Source organism: Macaca mulatta, chromosome 6 (assembly GCF_049350105.2).
Source record: "Macaca mulatta isolate MMU2019108-1 chromosome 6, T2T-MMU8v2.0, whole genome shotgun sequence".
NCBI classification, from domain to species: domain Eukaryota; kingdom Metazoa; phylum Chordata; class Mammalia; order Primates; family Cercopithecidae; genus Macaca; species Macaca mulatta.
The window spans coordinates 140251419-140269763 of record NC_133411.1 but is presented as its reverse complement, the minus strand read 5'-3'; the positions used below and the strand labels follow the sequence as shown (position 1 = coordinate 140269763).

The 18345-nt window shown below is 40.2% G+C and overlaps 1 protein-coding gene across 28 annotated transcripts in view; it reads right to left on the bottom strand.

The window, feature by feature from the left end:
- The window catches only part of CDC42SE2 (CDC42 small effector 2), a 129267-nt gene that overhangs the window by 36575 nt on the left and 74347 nt on the right, over positions 1–18345 (bottom strand).

Below are 18345 nucleotides of genomic sequence, written 5' to 3'. Positions count from 1 at the left end.
GTTAGTCAAAATACTTTATATCCCACCAGGGCAAGCTGAGTCTATTAGAATCCTTGTCAGGCAATTTTCTATCTGCAGTTGAACAAAGAGTTAAACCTATTGTTTCCTTCTGACTGCCAAGCTGTTGACTTTAAGGATGTCCTTAGTCAATAATATCCTATACCTCATGTGGAAGACGGTTTTGAGATAATAATGCTGACAGGCAGAGGCAAAAGAGAAGTGGGAAGTCAAGATGACATGAATCTCTGATTCTAGGCATCCCTCCTAAGATCAGTTTCACCTGTGCACCAGACGTTTGGTTTTGTAAGCCAACATATCTCCCTCGTTAGCCTGAAGTTATGATGAAGTGGATTTGTATCACTTGCAGACTACTACAATAGTCAAGTGAAGATGTCCAACAGACAGTCTGATACACAGATCTGAAGCCAAGGAGAAGTTCTGCAATCATCAGATTATGACTAAAGCAATGAATGATCTCTAGGGAAAACAGTGTCATGACAAACAAAGTGTGCTCAACAGAGTCCTCTGAGTAAGAACAGCATTTAAATCATAGGTAAAAAAAGAGAGGTCTACAAAGGAGGTTTGGGTGTTATCAGAATTAGAAGAGGAAAATCCGTTAAATGTGGTGTCACTGGAGCCTGTTTCAAGGAAAAAGTGGGTGGCAGTATTCACTGCCACTGAGATAGTAAAGACTGAGGACTATTCCTTAGACTGTGCAGCAAACACAGTGTGGCCGTGGCAACAGCAGTTTCAGTAAAGTGGTGTGGGTAGAAATCAGATTACAGGAGGTTAAATGAGTGAAACGAAAGCAGCAGAGTCAACAAGTGTAGATAATGTTTGCAAGAAAAATGGATATAAAGTTTAAAAAGTAGAGTATAGAATGAAGAAAAAGAGCCTTCCTTGAAATGAAAAGATCAAAGACTAAAGATGTATCAATTTGACTGTGTTCAAAGAGGTGTTAACATTTTTGTCCCAAATGGCGAAATATAAATCACTTATTTGTAAATTCTGGAAAGAGACCTCATACATGTTACAAGCTTTGCCAACTACAGATCAGTAACAACCACATTATAGGATCACAGAGTCCTGAACATTAAGTGAAATTAAATTCTCCCTTTTGCTTTTTCCAAAGCCATGACTCTAAACCTGGAAAGACAGAAGTGACAGTAATTTTTGTAGCTGTAGAGATGAAGATGTAATGTGAAGTTAATGCACACATCCTCAGTGTCACAAATCTGGGTAGTATAACAAGGCATGAATTCAGGACCCTGATTCTACAGTCCAGAGGACAAGTCCTCTAACATTCAGGAAAATGACACGATAAGATTTAAGCATGTGTCCAACGAATATCAAAAGAAAGAAAAGTTTACATTTTTGCCATTAATTAAAATCCAGAACCTGGAATGCTTATTTAAGCAGAGATGAACATTCCTTATCTCACCCAAACTCTAAACCAAGGAAGTGGCAGTCTTTGGCCAATGAATCGGGTAAATACTGTGAAGTTTTATAAGCTCAAAGAATAGTATCACTTATTTCCTCCAGCCAATCTTCTTAGCAGGAATATAAGAGAAAAGGCTTAAATACACAGTCTCATGAACATTATTTCAGTGCTGCTATTTAACAAGTTTAATTTCACCCTGGATCAAAAATCTTGCCCATTAAGAAGCCTTTGTGAAGTTTTTTAAAAAAATATTTTTTGAGATAGGGTCTCACTGTGTTGCCCAGGCTGAGCTCAAACTGCTGAGCTCACACCTCAGCCTCCCAAAGTGCTGGGATTATAGACGTGAGCCACCTCACCTGGCCTAAAGTACAATAACTTCTGCTGCTACGTATTTCCACTTAGCTGACAGATCTGCTAAAATATATTTTCAAACCAAGAAGATATTTGCAATTCCATGGATTTTTATTTAAGTAAATATATGGATCTTAAAATGTTTCAGACATGCTTTGGAATGTGATATCAATACATCTTCTTGTTTTCTAAATAAATTTCCTTTTTAGAACTTTTTTTTTTTTTTTTGAGACAAGAGTCTCTGTGTCGCCCATGCTGGAGTGCAGTGGCGCGATCTCAGCTCACTGCAAGCTCTGCCTCCTGGGTTCACGCCATTCTCCTGCCTCAACCTCCCGAGTAGCTGGGTATACAGGCGCCCACCACCATGCCCGGCTAATTTTTTTGTATTTTTAGTAGAGACAGGGTTTCACCGTGTTAGCCAGGATGGTCTCGATGTCCTGACCTCGTGATCCACCCACCTCGGCCTCCCAAAGTGCTGGGATTACAGGCGTGAGCCACCGCGCCTAGGCCTAGAATGGTTTTCTAAAGTATATATACTTAAAACATATTTACATATAAACACCTTCAAGGAAGTATTGAATTCTTCACAAAAAACTTCAACACACTGCCACTAATAATAACTATACTAATAGTTACTTTCACTTCTTGAGCTGAAAGCTGCTTAAAACATGACCATTTTAAAAACCTATACTTTTTGCAATCTTTAGATAACAAAAGGAGAGTCACTTTACAATAACATCAACATATAAACTTGGCTTTAAATACAGCTCAGCACATTCCACACGTAACTAAGGGGTCAGACTGGTCTACAGCACAAGAGAGTATTTTAATCACCTCATATATTCATAAGATACACGATTTTAGAAAGGGAAGGGACTTTTAAAGAGAACATCATGGAACTTGGTCATTAAACAGCTTATCCAAGGCCACTTAGCTAGTGAGCTTCCTTGAATTTGCTTACAAATGAGACTGACATGAAGAGAAAAGTGCAATAGTATTCTGTACTCAAAATATTATCCACTATCAGTTCCCCTCCTCCTCCTTTTTACCACCTAAATCAAACGCTGCAGATACCAGCTTCCTACCTGCATGAAGTTTTGCTGCTGACAACTTAATGAAGTTATATTCCAACAACCTACCCGCAATTTAATAAAAATGCTTTCTAGATCAACTTACAAAGAAAAATAATAATATTTTGATGTGAAAAACCTGGCAGTGGGGCATGTCAGATAACTAAGTTGTTGTTTTTGTTTTGGTTTGGGTTTTTTTTTTTTTTTAATCTAAAATATTCTAACTGAGTTCAGGAATTAAGAATGCTCAGTTGTGTGAAACTGAATCAAAAATTCAGAATTTGGACTTTGAAATAAAAGATCTGTGACAATTATAGCACTTCATTAAGTTTTTAGAATTGTTATTTCAGGCAAATGACAAACTGTATCACTCTGTTCCCTCCCTCCTTCTTTCCCTCTCTCCCTCTCTTCTCTTTCTCTCTTTCTTTCTTTTTTTGAGACAGAGTTTCAGCTCTGTTGTGCAGGCTGCAGTGCAGTGGAGCAATCCTGGCTCACTGCAGCCTAACCTCTCAGGTTCATATGATCCTCCCACCTCAGCCTCCCACGTAGCTGGGACTACAGGTACATGCCACCACATTTGGCTAACTTTTTAATTTTTTGTAGAAACAGGGTCTCACTATGTTGCCCAGGCTTACCCTCAGTTTTCTTAGTAATAAAATGAAATACTGCATTGCCATTTCACAGGTCTGAAATGAGGATTAAATTCGCTAATATACATGAACATACTGTATATATTATAAAGAGCATACAGGTTGAATATCCCTTTTCCTAAATGCTTGGGACGAGAAGTAATATAGATTTCAGATTTTCTTGTAGTTTGAAATATTTGCATTACACTTATCCTACTGAACACTCTAAATCTGAAAATTTGAAATCCAAAATGCTCCAGTGAACATTTCCTTAGTCCATGTCAGCACTCAAAAAATTCTGGCTGGGCACGTGGCTCACACCTGTAGTCCCAACATTTGGTGCAACTGAAGCACGAGGATCGTGTGAAGCCAAGAGTTCGAGACTGGCCTAGGCAACATAGCAAGACCTCATCTCTACAAAACAATTTAATTTAATTTAATTTAATTTTTCAAACTTTTTTTAAGTTGTGGACTTTGGAGCATTTCAGATTTCTAGATTTGGATGCCCAACCTGTATTGATATAAGATGCTTTTTTGTTACCAGAATTAAAATGGCAAAATTGCACTATTCTGCTATAGCAAAAACAGGTAATTTGCTGCAAACTTTGAAGAAACAGCCTAAAAATCTATCTAGAAAAAAAAGAGAATGAAAAAAGGTGAATTATGGTTTTATACAAAACAAAAATGAATGACAGCTTCAGGCAACACAGATGATTCTCACATGGCGAAAGAAGAAGCATGACACAATACACATGGAATGATATCATTTCTGTGAATTTCAAAAACAATTTAAACTATTTTGTTTAGAGATGTATACATAGGTATAAAAGTAAAGCAAGGAAAGTTATAATTAAAGTCAGAAGAATGGTTACCTCTAGGACTGAGGGCAGGGATTACAAATAGGAAGAGGTGCTTATGGGCTCCTGGAATGCTGACAGTGTTCCACTTCTTGACCTGGGTGGTAGCCACACAGGTATTTGCTTTATAATTATTTGTTAAATAATACATGTATGCACTATGCAATTTTTTTTTTTTTTTTTTTTTTTTTTTTTGGCTACCCAGGCTGGAGTGCAGTGTCACAATCTCAGCTCACCGCAACCTCTGCCTCCACTCAAACCATCCTCCCACCTTAACCTTCCAAGTAGCTAGCACTACGGGTATGCGCCACCATGCCCAGCTAATTTTTAAATTTTTTGTAGAGACAAGGTCTCACTATGTTGCCCGGGCTGGTCTCAAACTCCTGGGCTCAAACAATCTGCCTGCCTCCTCCTCCCAAAATGCTGGGATTATAGGCATGAGCCACCGTGCCTGGCCACTATGCAATTTACATGTATTTTTAAATGACAATTTTTTTTTTTTTTTTAAAGACAGAGTTTTGCTCTGTCATCGAGGCTGGAGTGCAGTGGCATGATCTCAGCTCACTGAAATTTCAGCCTCCCTGGTTCAAACAATTCTCATGCCTCAGCCTCCTGAGTAGCTGTGACTATAGATGCCCACCACCACGCCCAGCTAATTTTTGTATTTTTTTTAGTAGAGATGGGGTTTCACCATGTTGGCTAGGCTGGTCTCAAACGCCTGACCTCAAGTGATCCGCTGGCCTCGGCCTCCCTAAATGCTGGGATTACAGGCATGAGCCACCACGCCCAGTCTTAAATGATAAAAACTTAAATGAAATGTGAATTTAAAAAGTAGGCCAGGCACGATGGCTCAGACCTGTAATCCTAGCACTTTGGGAAGCTAAAGTGGGAGGATTACATGAGGCCAGGAGTTCAAGACCAGCATGGCCAATGCAGCGAAACCCTGTCTCTACTAAAAACACAAAAATGAGCTGGGTGTGGTGGCACATGCACCTGTAATCCCAGCTACTCAGGTGGCTGAAGCACAAGACTTGCTTGAACTTAGGAGGCGGAGGTTGCAGTGAGCCGAGATCGTGCCACTGCACTCCAGCCTGGGCAACAGAACAAGACCCTGTCTCAAAAAAGAAAAAAAAAAGTATTAATCAGTACTGGACCAGGCTTGGTGATTCACGCCTGTAATCCCAGCATTCTGGGATGCTGAGGCAGAAGGACTGCTTGAGACCAGGAGTTCGAGACTAACCCAGGCAACATGGCAAAATTCCGTAACTACAAGAATTTAAAAAATTACCCGGGTGTGGTGGCAAGTACTTCTGTTGTCAGCTACTTGGAAGGCTCAGTTTGGAGGATCACTTGAGCCCAGGAAGTCGAGGCTGCAGTACACCAAGATGTGCCATTGCACTAAAGTCTGGGCAACAGAGTGAGACCCTGTCTCAAAAACATAAATAAATAAAATAAAAACTAACAATGAGCAGTTGATAATAATGAATTGAGGAAGATCAGAGGTGGAAATGCAAAACACAGAATCAAGTACGAGTGAACACCCTTGCTAGAGACTTTTGAAGAACTGGTAAAATTATTGGGGAAGGGGGTCTGAAATTCCATCAGATGCCAAAGAGGTTTCTGCCAGAAATGCAAAAATTAATCAATGACCAAATATAAATTATCAATAAAGCTTATTCATAGCTGTAGCAGCACTAAATCTGTCTCAAACTAGCTGAAACAGCTGATACTCATATGTGGTACAAGGCCCTTTTGGAAAAAATTAACTTATTTTAAGATGATCTTTCAAACTATGTATTTATCACACAGCTACTTCTCTGTGGTTAATCAAAGTCCAAACCATTGTTCCCTGAACTCAGTTATAAAAGGCTGAGGTAGGGATGCATGTGTAATTATCAAAATAGGAGGGTGAATTTTTTCCTTATATTTAAAATGACTGATTATGGATTAGACTTTCTTATAGTTTCATGTAAGTATAATTATACAGCATGCACTCTTTTTCACATCTGGCTTCTTTCATTCAGCATGTTTTTAAGATTTATCTATGTTGCCTCTATTAGTAAATCATTTTTTATTGCTAAGCAGATTTCCATTATATGGATATTATACAATTTGTTTATCCACCCATCTGTTGATGGACATTAATGTTTTTGGCTATTAAAAATAAAGTTGTTATGATTATGAACATCTGTATACACAATGGTTTTTGTGAGAAGGGGTGAAGGTGGTAAATTAAAAAATAAATAAATAAACAACAAAAAAAGAGGTGTTTCTGTGAAAAGTTTTTCTCTCTCCTGGGTAAATACCTAGGAGTGGAAATACTGGTTAATACAGTAAGTATGATTTTAACTTTATTAAGAAACTACCCACCAGTTTTCTAAATCAGTTTTACCATTTTGCATTCCTGCCAGCAATGTATAAGAGTTCCAGTTATTCCTTATCCTACCAACTCTTTGTACTATCAATCTTTTTAATTCTAGTCATCCTAGCGGGTATACAGTAGTATCCTGCTGTGGTTTAAATTTGCACTCTTCTGCTAACTGGTGACATTAAGTCTTTTCATGTGCTTCTTGGCCAATCATGTATTTTCTTTGGGTAAATATGTTCCAATCTTTTGCCCATTTTAAAATTCCGTCATCTCACTGAGCTATGTTCATATATTCTAGGTCAATCCTTTCTCCAATATATGCAGAGTGAATATTTTGTCCTGGTCTTTGTCTTCCTAACAACATCTTTCAAAGAGTTTAAGTTTTTAACTTTGATAATGTCTTATGCATACGTTTTATCTCTTATGATTTGTGCTTTTTGGGTTCTAAAAATTTTTTCACATATCCCAAAGTTGCAAAGATAATCTGGTTCTTTTTCTAGACCTTTCAGCTTTTATTTTTATATCTATAACCTGTTTGTACTTAAATTTTATTTTCTGACAGTATAAAGGCCAATTTTTTAAAAACTATGGATATCTAGTTGTTCTAGTTCATTTGCTGAAGATATCCTTTGCTTATCAGATTAATTTAGCACCTTTACTGAAAATCAGGGCTGAGGTCGGACACGGAGGCTCATGCCTGTACTCCCAGCACTTTGGGAGGCCGAGGCGGGCAGATTATGAGGTCAGGAGATTGAGACCATCCTGGCTAACATGGTGAAACCCCCTCTCTACTAAAAATACAAAAAATTAGCCGGGCGTGATAGTGGGCGTCTGTAGTCCCAGCTACTTGGGAGGCTGAGGCAGGAGAATGGCGTGAACCCGGGGTAGAGTTTGCAGTGAGTGTAGATTACCACTGCACTCCAGGCTGGGCGAAAAAAAAAAAAGAAAAAGAAAAAGAAAAGAAAATCAAGGCTGAGCTTGGTGGTTCATGCCTATAATCCCAGGACTTTGGGAGGCCACGGTAGGTGGGTGGATTGTTGGAGCTCAGGAGTTCAAGACCAGCCTGGGCAACAGGGCGGTAAACTGCCGCCTCTACAAAAACTACAATTAGTTGGGCATGGTTGCACACACCTGTAGTCCCAGTTACTTGGAGAGGCTAAGGCTGGAGGATCACTTGAGCTTGGGAGGTTGAGGCTGCAGTGAGCCATGATTGCACCACTGCACTCCAGCCTGACCAACAGAGAGACCCTCTCTAAAAAAATAAAATAAAATAAATAAAATACAATGAAATGAAATAAAATAAAATCACTGTGTAACATTCAATCTACTTCTAGGCTGATTATTGTATTGCACTGGTCTGTTTGTCAATCCAATGCCAGTACAATTATAATAAGACTTAGAAGTAAGGCAGTCATTTGTCTTCCAATGATACTCTTTTTCAAAACTGCTTTTAATTTTCTAGGTCCTTTGCATTTTCATACACATTTTACAATCAGCTTGTTAATTTCTACCCAAAAAAAAAAGCCTCCTGTGATTCTGAGACTGCATTTATTCTAGCAATCATTTGAAGGAGAAATATACATATATTTATAAATAAATATATATACACACACAATAAATTTTGTTGTATCACTTTTAACTTTGTTTATACCTTTCATATCAGGGCGTTAAAGCCTTATGTAGTCAAATGTCAATTTTCATAATAGATTAGTGGTTTTATCTTACTTAAGAAAGCTTTATCTCAGGATTATGAACCTATCATCCCATTATAGTTCTGTTAAGTTTTACTTCTATAATTCAATTTGAACATTAATATTTTGTAGGTTGTGGTCAGGTAATATTTCACAGTTTACTCACGCTTTTTCTTTTTTTTGTCTTTTTATAAATTTAATAATATATGAAAATCATTATGAATTATGCCACAGAAACTGCAAAGTCATTTAACTGTATACATGAGACAGTAGGAAGGCTAATTTAATCGCTTTTTTAAAAAAATGTCTAAATTATATGTTTCTTGTTAAAATGTTTAAAATTACCAAATTACTGCTCATCTGCTACATAGAATGAAATATATGTTAGGTCAGGGTGATTTACCACAAGGCTCTTCTACACATTAAACAAATATATTTGATTTTTAAAAATATATCTACTTTAAACTTAATTACTCTGTAATCTATGATGTTGACATTAATCAGGATATTCTACAAATAATTTATGTTCTCCTTATTCTTGATTACTTCTAAATCAAAGTTTTTTTGTTCTCACAAATTCTATTATACAAGTTTCATTAAATATTCAGAAAAAAGCAAATGGATTAAGAAAATCACCCATTAACCCTACCTTCCTAGAATTAATAACAGTATATTTTTTATTTGTCCTTTTGTGTACATACCTTAAAAATAATTGTATATACATTTGAATTATCCCCAATTTTATCTCCTGCTCTTTCTAATTAACACCATGTATATTTTCCTTTAGTCTTCATAGTCATTATTTTAATGTCTGCAAAAATTTCCATCATGTGACTTCATTACAATGGGTTGTTTCCAATGGATTTTGCCTAATTTGGATCATGCTCAAAACACATATTCATATACAGCTGACCCTTGAACAACATGGCGGTTAGGAGCACCAATTCCCTGCATAGTCGAAAAACAATACATAATTGTTGATTCTCAAAAATTTTAAGTACTGAACAGCATGCTGTTGACTGAAATTTTTTTTTTAATTATACTTTAAGTTCTAGGGTACATGTGCACAACGTGCAGGTTTGTTACATATGTATACATGTGCCATGTTGGTGTGTTGCACCCGTTAACTCGTCATTTACATTAGGTATGTCTCCTAATGCTATCCCTTCTTCCTCCCCCGACCCCACAACAGGCCCTGGTGTGTGATGTTCCCCTGGGTCCAAGTGTTCTCATTGTTCAGTTCCCACCTATGAGTGAGAACATGCAGTGTTTGGTTTTCTGTCCTTGTGATAGTTTGCTCAGAATGATGGTTTCCAGTTTCATCCATGTCCCTACAAAGGACATGAACTCACCCTTTTTCATGGCTGCATAGTATTCCATGGTGTATATGTGCCACATGTTCTTAATCCAGTCTATCATTGATGGAATTTTGGGTTGGTTCCAAATCTTTGCTATTGTGAATAGTGCCACAACAAACATACGTGTGCATGTATTATTATAGCAGCATGATTTATAATCCTTTGGGTATATACTCAGTAATGGGATGGCTGGGTCAAATGATATTTCTAGTTCTACATCCTTGAGGAATCGCCACACTGTCTTCCACAATGGTTGAATTAGTTTACAGTCCCATCAACAGTGTAAAAGTGCTCCTATTTCTCCACATCCTCTCCAGCACCTGCTGTTTCCTGACGTTTTAATGATCGCCATTCTAACTGGTATGAGATGGTATCTCATTGTGGTTCTCGCATTTCTCTGATGGCCAGTGATGATGAACATTTTTTCATGTGGCTGTTGACTGCATGAATGTCTTCTTTTGAGAACTGTCTGTTCATATCCTTTGCCCATTTTTTGATGGGGTTGTTTGATTTTTTTCTTGTAAATTTGTTTAAGTTACTTGTAGATTCTGGATATTAGCCCTTTGTCAGATGGGTAGATTGCAAAAATTTTCTCCCATTCTGTAGGCTGCCTGTTCACTCTGATGGTAGTTTATTTTGCTATGCAGAAGGTCTTTTGTTTAATTAGATCCCATTTGTTAATTTTGGCTTTTGTTGCCATTGCTTTTGGTGTTTTAGTCATGAAGTCCTTGTCCATGCCTATGGCCTGAATGGTATTGCCTAGGTTTTCTTCTAGGGTTTGTTTTGAGACGGTGTCTCGCTCTGTCACCCAGGCTGGAGTGCAGTGGCGTGATCTTGGCTCACTGCAAGCTCCGCCTCCCAGGTTCACGCCATTCGCCTGCCTCAGCCTCCTGAGTAGCTAGGACTACAGGCACCCTCGACCACGCCTGGCTAATTTTTTTGTGTTTTTTAGTGGAGACGGGGTTTCGCTGTGTTAGCCAGAATGGTCTCGATCTCCTGACCTCGGTTAGCCAGAACGGTCTCGATCTCCTGACTTCATGATCCGCCCATCTCGGCCTCCCAAAGTGCTGGGATTACAGGCATGAGCCATGGGGCCCGACCTCTTCTAGGGATTTTATGGTTTTAGATCTAACATTTAAGTCTTTAATCCATCTTGAATTAATTTTTGTATAAGATGTAAGGAAGGAATCCAGTTTCAGCTTTCTACATATGGCCAGCCAGTTTTCCCAGCATCATTTATTAAATAGGGAATCCTTTCCCCATTTCTTGTTTTTGTCAGGTTTGTCAAAGATCATACAGGTGTAGATGTGCTGTATTATTTCTGGGGGTTCTATTCTGTTCCATTGGTCTATCTCTGTTTTGGTACCAGTACCATGCTGTTTTGGTTACTGTAGTCTTGTAGTATAGTTTGAAGTCAGGTAGCATGATGCCTCCAGCTTTGTTCTTTTGGCTTAGGATTGTCTTGGCTATGCGGGTTCTTTTTTAGTTCCATATGAACTTTAAAGTAGTTTTTTCCAATTCTGTGAAGAGAGTCATTGGTAGCTTGATGGGGATGGCATTGAATCTATAAACTACCTTGGGCAGTATGGCCATTTTCACAATATTGATTCTTCCTATCCATGAGCATGGAATGTTCTTCCATTTGTTTCTGTCCTCTTTTATTTCATTGAGCAGTGGTTTGTAGTTCTCCTTGAAGAGGTCCTTCACATCCCTTGTAAGTTGGATTCCTAGGTATTTTATTCTCTTTGAAGCAATTGTGAATAGGATTTCACTCATGATTTGGCTCTCTGTCTGTTCTTGGTGCATAGGAATGCTTGTGATTTTTGCACATTGATTTTGTCTCCTAAGACTTTGCTGAAGTTGCTTATCAGCTTAAGGAGATTTTGGGCTGAGACGATGGGGTTTTCTAAATATACAATCATGCAATCTGCAAACAGGGACAGTCTGACTTCCTCTTTTCCTATTTGAATACCCTTTATTTCCTTCTCTTGCCTGATTGCCCTGGCCAGAACTTCCAACACTATTTTGAATAGGAGTGGTGAGAGAAGGCATCCTATCTTGTGTCAGTTTTCATAGCAAATGCTTCCAGGTTTTGCCCATTCAGTATGATATTGGCTGTGGGTTTGTCATAAACAGCTCTTATTATCTTGAGATACATCCCATCAATACCTAGTTTATTGAGAGTTTTTAGCATGAAGGGCATGAAGGGCTTCGATAAAATGTTGAATTTTATCAAAGGACTTTTCTGCATCTACTGAGACAATCGTGTGGTTTTTGTCTTTGGTTCTGTCTATATGATGGATTATGTTTATTGATTTGCGTATGTTGAACCAGCCTTGCATCCCAGGGATGACGCCAACTTGATCATGGTGCATAACCTTTTTGATGTGCTGCTGGATTTGGTTTGCCAGTATTTTACTGAGAATTTTTGCATTAATGTTCATCAGGGATATTGATCTAAAATTCTCTTTTTTTATTGTGTCTCTGCCAGGTTTTGGTATCAGGATGATGCTGGCCTCATAAAATGAACTGGGGAGGACTCCCTCTTTTTCTATAATTGGAAGAGTTTCAGAAGGAATGGCACCAGCTCCTCCTTGTATCTCTGGTAGAATTAGGCTGTGAATCCGTCCGGTCCTGGACTTCTTTTGCTTGGTAGGCTATTAATTATTGCCTCAATTTCAGAACCTGTTATTGGTCTATTCAGAGAGTCAACATCTTCCTGGTTTAGTCTTGGGAGGGTGTATGTGTCCAGGAATTTATCCATTTCTTCTAGATTTTCTAGTTTATTTGTGTAGAGGTGTTTATAGTATTCTCTGATGGTAGTTTGTATTTCTGTGGGATTGGTGGTGATATCCCCTTTAACATTTTTTATAGAATCTATTTGATTCTTCTCTCTTTTCTTATTAGTCTTGCTAACAGTCTATCAATTTTGTTGATCTTTTCAAAAACCAGCTCCTGGATTCACTGATTTTTTTGAAGGGTTTTTTGTGTCTTTGTCTCCTTCAGTTCTGCTCTGATCTTAGTTATTTCTTGCCTTCTGCTAGCTTTTGAATGTGTTTGCTATTGCTTCTCTACTTCTTTTAATTGTGATGTTAGGGTGTCAATTTTAGATCTTCCCTGCTTTCTCTTGTGGGCATTTAGTGCTATAAATTTCCCTCTACACATTGCTTTAAATGTGTCCCAGAGATTCTGGTATGTTACGTCTTTGTTCTCATTGCTTTCAAAGAACATCTTTATTTCTGCCTTCATTTCGTTATGTACCCAATAGTCATTCAGGAACAGGTTGTTCAGTTTCCATGTAGTTGAGTGGTTTTGAGTGAGTTTCTTAATCCTGACTTCTAGTTTGATTGCACTGTGGTCTCAGAGACAGTTTGTTATAATTTCTTTTTTTTTTTTGTATTTGCTGAGTAGTGCTTTACTTCCAACTACATGGTCAATTTTGGAATAAGTGCGATGTGGTACTGAGAAGAATGTATATTCTGTTGATTTGGGGTACAGAGTTCTGTAGATGTCTATTAGGTCTGCTTGGTGCAGAGCTGAGTTCAATTCCTGGATATCCTTTTTAACTTTCTGTCTCATTGATCTGTCTAAAGTTGACAGTTGGGTGTTAAAGTCTCCCACTATTATTGTGTGGGAGTCTAAGTCTCTTTGTAAGTCTCTAAGGCCTTGCTTTATGAATCTAGGTGCTCCTGTATTGGGTGCATGTATATTTAGGATAGTTAGCTCTTCCTGTTGAATTGATCACTTTACCATTATGTAATGGCCTTCTTTGTCTCTTTTGATCTTTGTTGGTTTAAAGTCTGTTTTATCAGAGACTAGGATTGCAACCTCTGCTTTTTTTTTGCTTTCCATTTGCCTGGTAGATCTTCCTCCATCCCTTAATTTTGAGCCTATGTGTGTCTCTGCATGTGAGATGGGTCTCCTGAATACTGCACACTAACGGGTCTTGACTCTTTATCCAATTTGCCAGTCTGTGTCTTTTAATTGGAGCACTTGGCCCATTTACATTTAAGGTTAATATTGTTATGTGTGAACCTGATCCTGTCATTATGCTGTTAGCTGGTTATTTTGCTCGTTAGTTGATGCATTTTCTTCCTAGCATTGATGGTCTTTATAATTTGGCATGTTTTTGCAGTGACCGGTACCAGCAGTTCCTTTACGTGTTTCATGCCTCCTTCAGGAGCTCTTGTAAGGCAGGCCTGTTGGTGACAAAATCTCTCAGCATTTGTTTGTCTGTAAAGGATTTTATTTCTCCTTCACTTATGAAGCTTACTTTTGGCAGGATATGAAATTCTGGGATGAAAATTCTTTTACTTAAGAATGTTGAATATTGGCCCCCACTCTCTTCTGGCTTGTAGAGTTTCTGCCGAGAGATCTGCTGTTAGTCTGATGGGCCTCCCTTTATGGATAACCTGACCTTTCTCTCTGGCTGCCCTTAACAGTTTTTCCTTCATTTCAACCTTGGTGAATCTGATAATTATGTGTCTTGAAGTTGCTCTTCTCAAGGAGTATCTTCACGGCGTTCTCTGTATTTCCTGAATTTGAATGGTGGCCTGCCTCAACAGGTTGGGAAAGTTCTCCTGTAGAGTGTTTCCCAACTTAGTTCCATTCTCCTCGTCACTTTCAGGTACACCAATCAGACGTAGATTTGGTCTTTTCACATAGTCCCATATGACTTGGAGGCTTTGTTCATTTCTTTTTACTCTTTTTTCTCTAAACATCTCTTCTCATTTCATTTCATTCATTTGATCTTCAATCACTGATACCCTTTCTTCCACTTGATCAAATCGGCTACCGAAGTTTGTGCATGTGTGCTGTAGTTCTTGTGCCATGGTTTTCAGCTCCATCAGGTCATTTAAGGACTTCTCTGTACTCTTTATTCTAGTTAGCCATTAGTCTAATCTTTTTTCAAGGTTTTTAGCTTCTTTGCAATGGGTTCGAACATCCTCCTTTAGCTCAGAGAAGTTTATTACCAATCGTCCGAAGCCTTCTTCTCTCAACTCATCAAAGTCATTCTCCATCCAGCTTTGCTCTACTGCTGGCAAGGAGCTGTGTTCCTTTGAAGGAGAAGAGGTGCTCTGATTTTTAGAATTTTCAGCTTTTCTGCTCTGGTTTCTCCCCATCTTTGTGGTTTTATCCTCCTCTGGTCTTTGATATGGTGATGTACAGATGGGGTTTTGGTGTGGATGTCCTTTCTGTTTGTTAGTTTTCCTTCTAACAGTCAGGACCCTCAGCTGCAGGTCTGTTGGAGTTTTCTGGAGGTCCACTCCAGACCCTGTTTGCCTGGGTATCACCAGCAGAGGCTGCAGAACAGCAAATACTGCAGAACGGCAAATGTTGCTGTCTGATCCTTCTTCTTGAAGCTTCGTCTAGAGGGGCACCAGGTTGTATGTGGTGTCAGTCAGCCCCTACTGGGAGGTGTCTCCCAATTAGGCTACTCGGGGGTCAGGGACCCACTTGAGGAGGCAGTCTATCCATTCTCAGATATCAAACTCTGTGCTGGGAGAACCACTACTCTCTTCTAAAGCTGTCAGACAGGGACGTTTAAGTCTGCAGAAGTTTCTGCTGCCTTTTGTTCAGCTATGCCCTGCCCCCAGAGGTGGAGTCTACAGAGGCAGGCAGGCCTCCTTGAGCTGTGGTGGGCTCCACCCAGTTTAAGTTTCCTGGCCCCTTTGTTTACCTACTCAAGCCTCAGCAATGGTGGACGCCCCTCCCCCAGCCTCGCTGCCTCCTTGCAGTTCGATCTCAGACTGCTGTAAGAGCAGTGAGCAAGGCTCCGAGGACATGAGACCCTCCGAGCCAGGTGCGGGATATAATCTCCTGGTGTGCTGTTTGCTGAGGCCATTGGAAAAGCGTAATATTAAGGTGGGAGTGTCCCGACTTTCCAAGTCCCCTCTGTCATGGCTTCCCTTTGCTAGGACAGGGAATTCCCCGATCTCTCACACTTCCCAGGTGAGGCGATGTCCCGCCCCACTCCGTGGGTTGCACCCACTGTCTGACAAGGCCCAGTGAGATGAACCTGGTACCTCAGTTGGAAATGCAGAAATCACCCATCTTCTGCATCGCTCACGCTGGGAGCTGCAGACTGGAACTGTTCCTATTCGGCCATCTTGACATCAACCTACTCAGGCTTTTTCTAAAATCTTCCTTTTCCCACTTAAATCTGAAGTATTTAACATCAAAAATGTATCCATTATTAAGGCAGGGGACATAAGAGAGAATATTATATTGGCTCAAACGTGAAAAAGTTTGCAATATAAGTAAAATACGTTGAAAACTACTCTTCCATTCTTTTATTTATTTTTTTTTTTTTGAGATGGAGTCTCGCTCTGTCGCCCAGGCTGGAGTGCAGTGGTGTGATCTCGGCTCACTGCAAGCTCCGCCTCCTGGGTTCATGCCATTCTCCTGCCTCAGCCTCCCGAGTAGCTGGGACTACAGGTGCCCGTCACCACGCCCAGCTGACTTTGTATTTTTAGTAGAGACAGGGTTTCACCATGTTAGTCAGGAGGGTCTCAATCTCCTGACCTCGTGATCCGCCCATCTCGGCCTCCCAAAGTGCTGGGATTACAGGCGTGAGCCACCGCGCCCAGCCTCTTCCATTCTTTAATACCCATATTTCTTCTCCCACTTGTGTGAGAGTAGCTGCCATGTTCACCTTTCCCTCTCTTTAATAATCTTCCTCTTTTTCCTTTCTACCACTCTTCTTTACTTCTCTCTCTCCCTTTTCCACCTTTTTTTTTTTTTTGAGATGGAGTTTCACTCTCGTTGCCCAGGCTGGAATGCAATGGCGTGATCTTGGCTCAGTGCAACCTCTGCCTCCAGGGTTCCAGCAACTCTCCTGCCTTAGCCTTCCTGAGTAGCTGGGATTACAGGCATGTGCCACCACACCTGGCTAATTTTGTATTTTTAGTAGAGATGGGGTTTCTCCGTGTTGGTCATGCTGGTCTCGAACTCCTGACCTCAGGTGATCCGCCTGCCTCCCACAGTGCTGGAATTACAGGCATGAGCCACCATGCCCGGCCCTTTTCCATCTCTTTATCCATATTCCCTAAAGTCTTCCTTCGCTCCCTAGAGTTAGAAATAATGATGCTGTGACACAAACACAGCAGGTTTTCAGTGTATTACAGATGATGGACTAAAATGTGTAGTTTCATTCTGACTTCTCTCTTGAGTCTACTAGACATTTATATCCACCTGCTAATAAGCATCTCTTGCAGTCTCCTGGCACCTCAAACCAATATATGCAAAATTGTATATACTGTCTTTTCCCTCCCATCTACTTCTGTTACTCTTCTTGGTTGGTGGGACCATTATACACTGTTTATCAAGCAATGCATACTAAAATTCTGTCCTCCTACCTACAGTTTTCTGAATAAAACCATCCTTTAAATGCCTTCTTACATTTAAACAAATCTTTACTGTTATTCAAAATAATATGAGCACATAGACTTTTAAAAAATCAATGGGCCGGGCGCGGTGGCTCAAGCCTGTAATCCCAGCACTTTGGGAGGCCGAGACAGGCGCATCACAAGGTCAGGAGATCGAGACCATCCTGGCTAACAAGGTGAAATCCCGTCTCTAGTAAAAATACAAAAAAGTTAGCCAGGTGTGGTGGTGGGCACCTGTAGTCCCAGCTACTTGGGAGGCTGAGGCAGGAGAATGGCGTGAACCTGGGAGGCGGAGCTTGCAGTGAGCCGAGATCGCGCCACTGCACTCCAGCCTGGGCAACAGAGCGAGACTCCGTCTCAAAAAAAAAAAAAAAAAAAAATCAATGAATACTACACGTTAGAAGGCTGAAGTGGGTGGATCACCTGAGGTCAAGAGTTGAAGACCAGCCTGGTCAACACAATGAAACCCCATGCTTACTAAAAATACAAAAATTTAGCTGGGTGTGGCGGCGCATGCCTGTAGTCCCAGCTACTTGGGAAGCTGAGGCACAAGAATCACTTGAACCCAGAAGGCGGAGGCTGCAGTGAGCCAAGATCGTGCCACTGCACTATAGCCTGAGTAATAGAGCGAGAATCTGTCTCAAAGAAGAAAAAAAAAGAATCAATGAAAAATAAAAGACTATTAGCTTGGTGCAGTGGCTCACACCTGCAATCCCAGCACTTTGGGAGGCTGAGACGGACAAATCACGAGGTCAGGAGTTCAAGACCAGCCTAGCCAATATGGTGAACTCTCATCTCTACTAAAAAAACAAAAATTGGCTGGGCGTAGTGGCGGGCGCCTGTAATCCCCGCTACTCGGGAGGCAGAGGCAGGGGAATCACTGGAACCTGGGAGGCAGAGGTTGCAGTGAGCTGAAATCAGCACCACTGCACTCCAGCCTGGTGACAGAGTGAGACTTTGCCTTAAAAAAAAAAAAAAGACTATTAAAAATGGCAAATCTCTGCCCTGTGCCTCTCCATCTCTTAGTGAGAACTATTTTTAACTTACCAAGCTGTTTCTTCTGGTATTTACCATTATGTCACCAGGCTGGACTGCAGCGGCACAATCTCGACTCACTGCAACCTCCGCCTCCCAGTTCAAGTGTTTCTCCAGCCTCAGCCTCCAGAGTAGCTGGAATTACACACCTGCACCA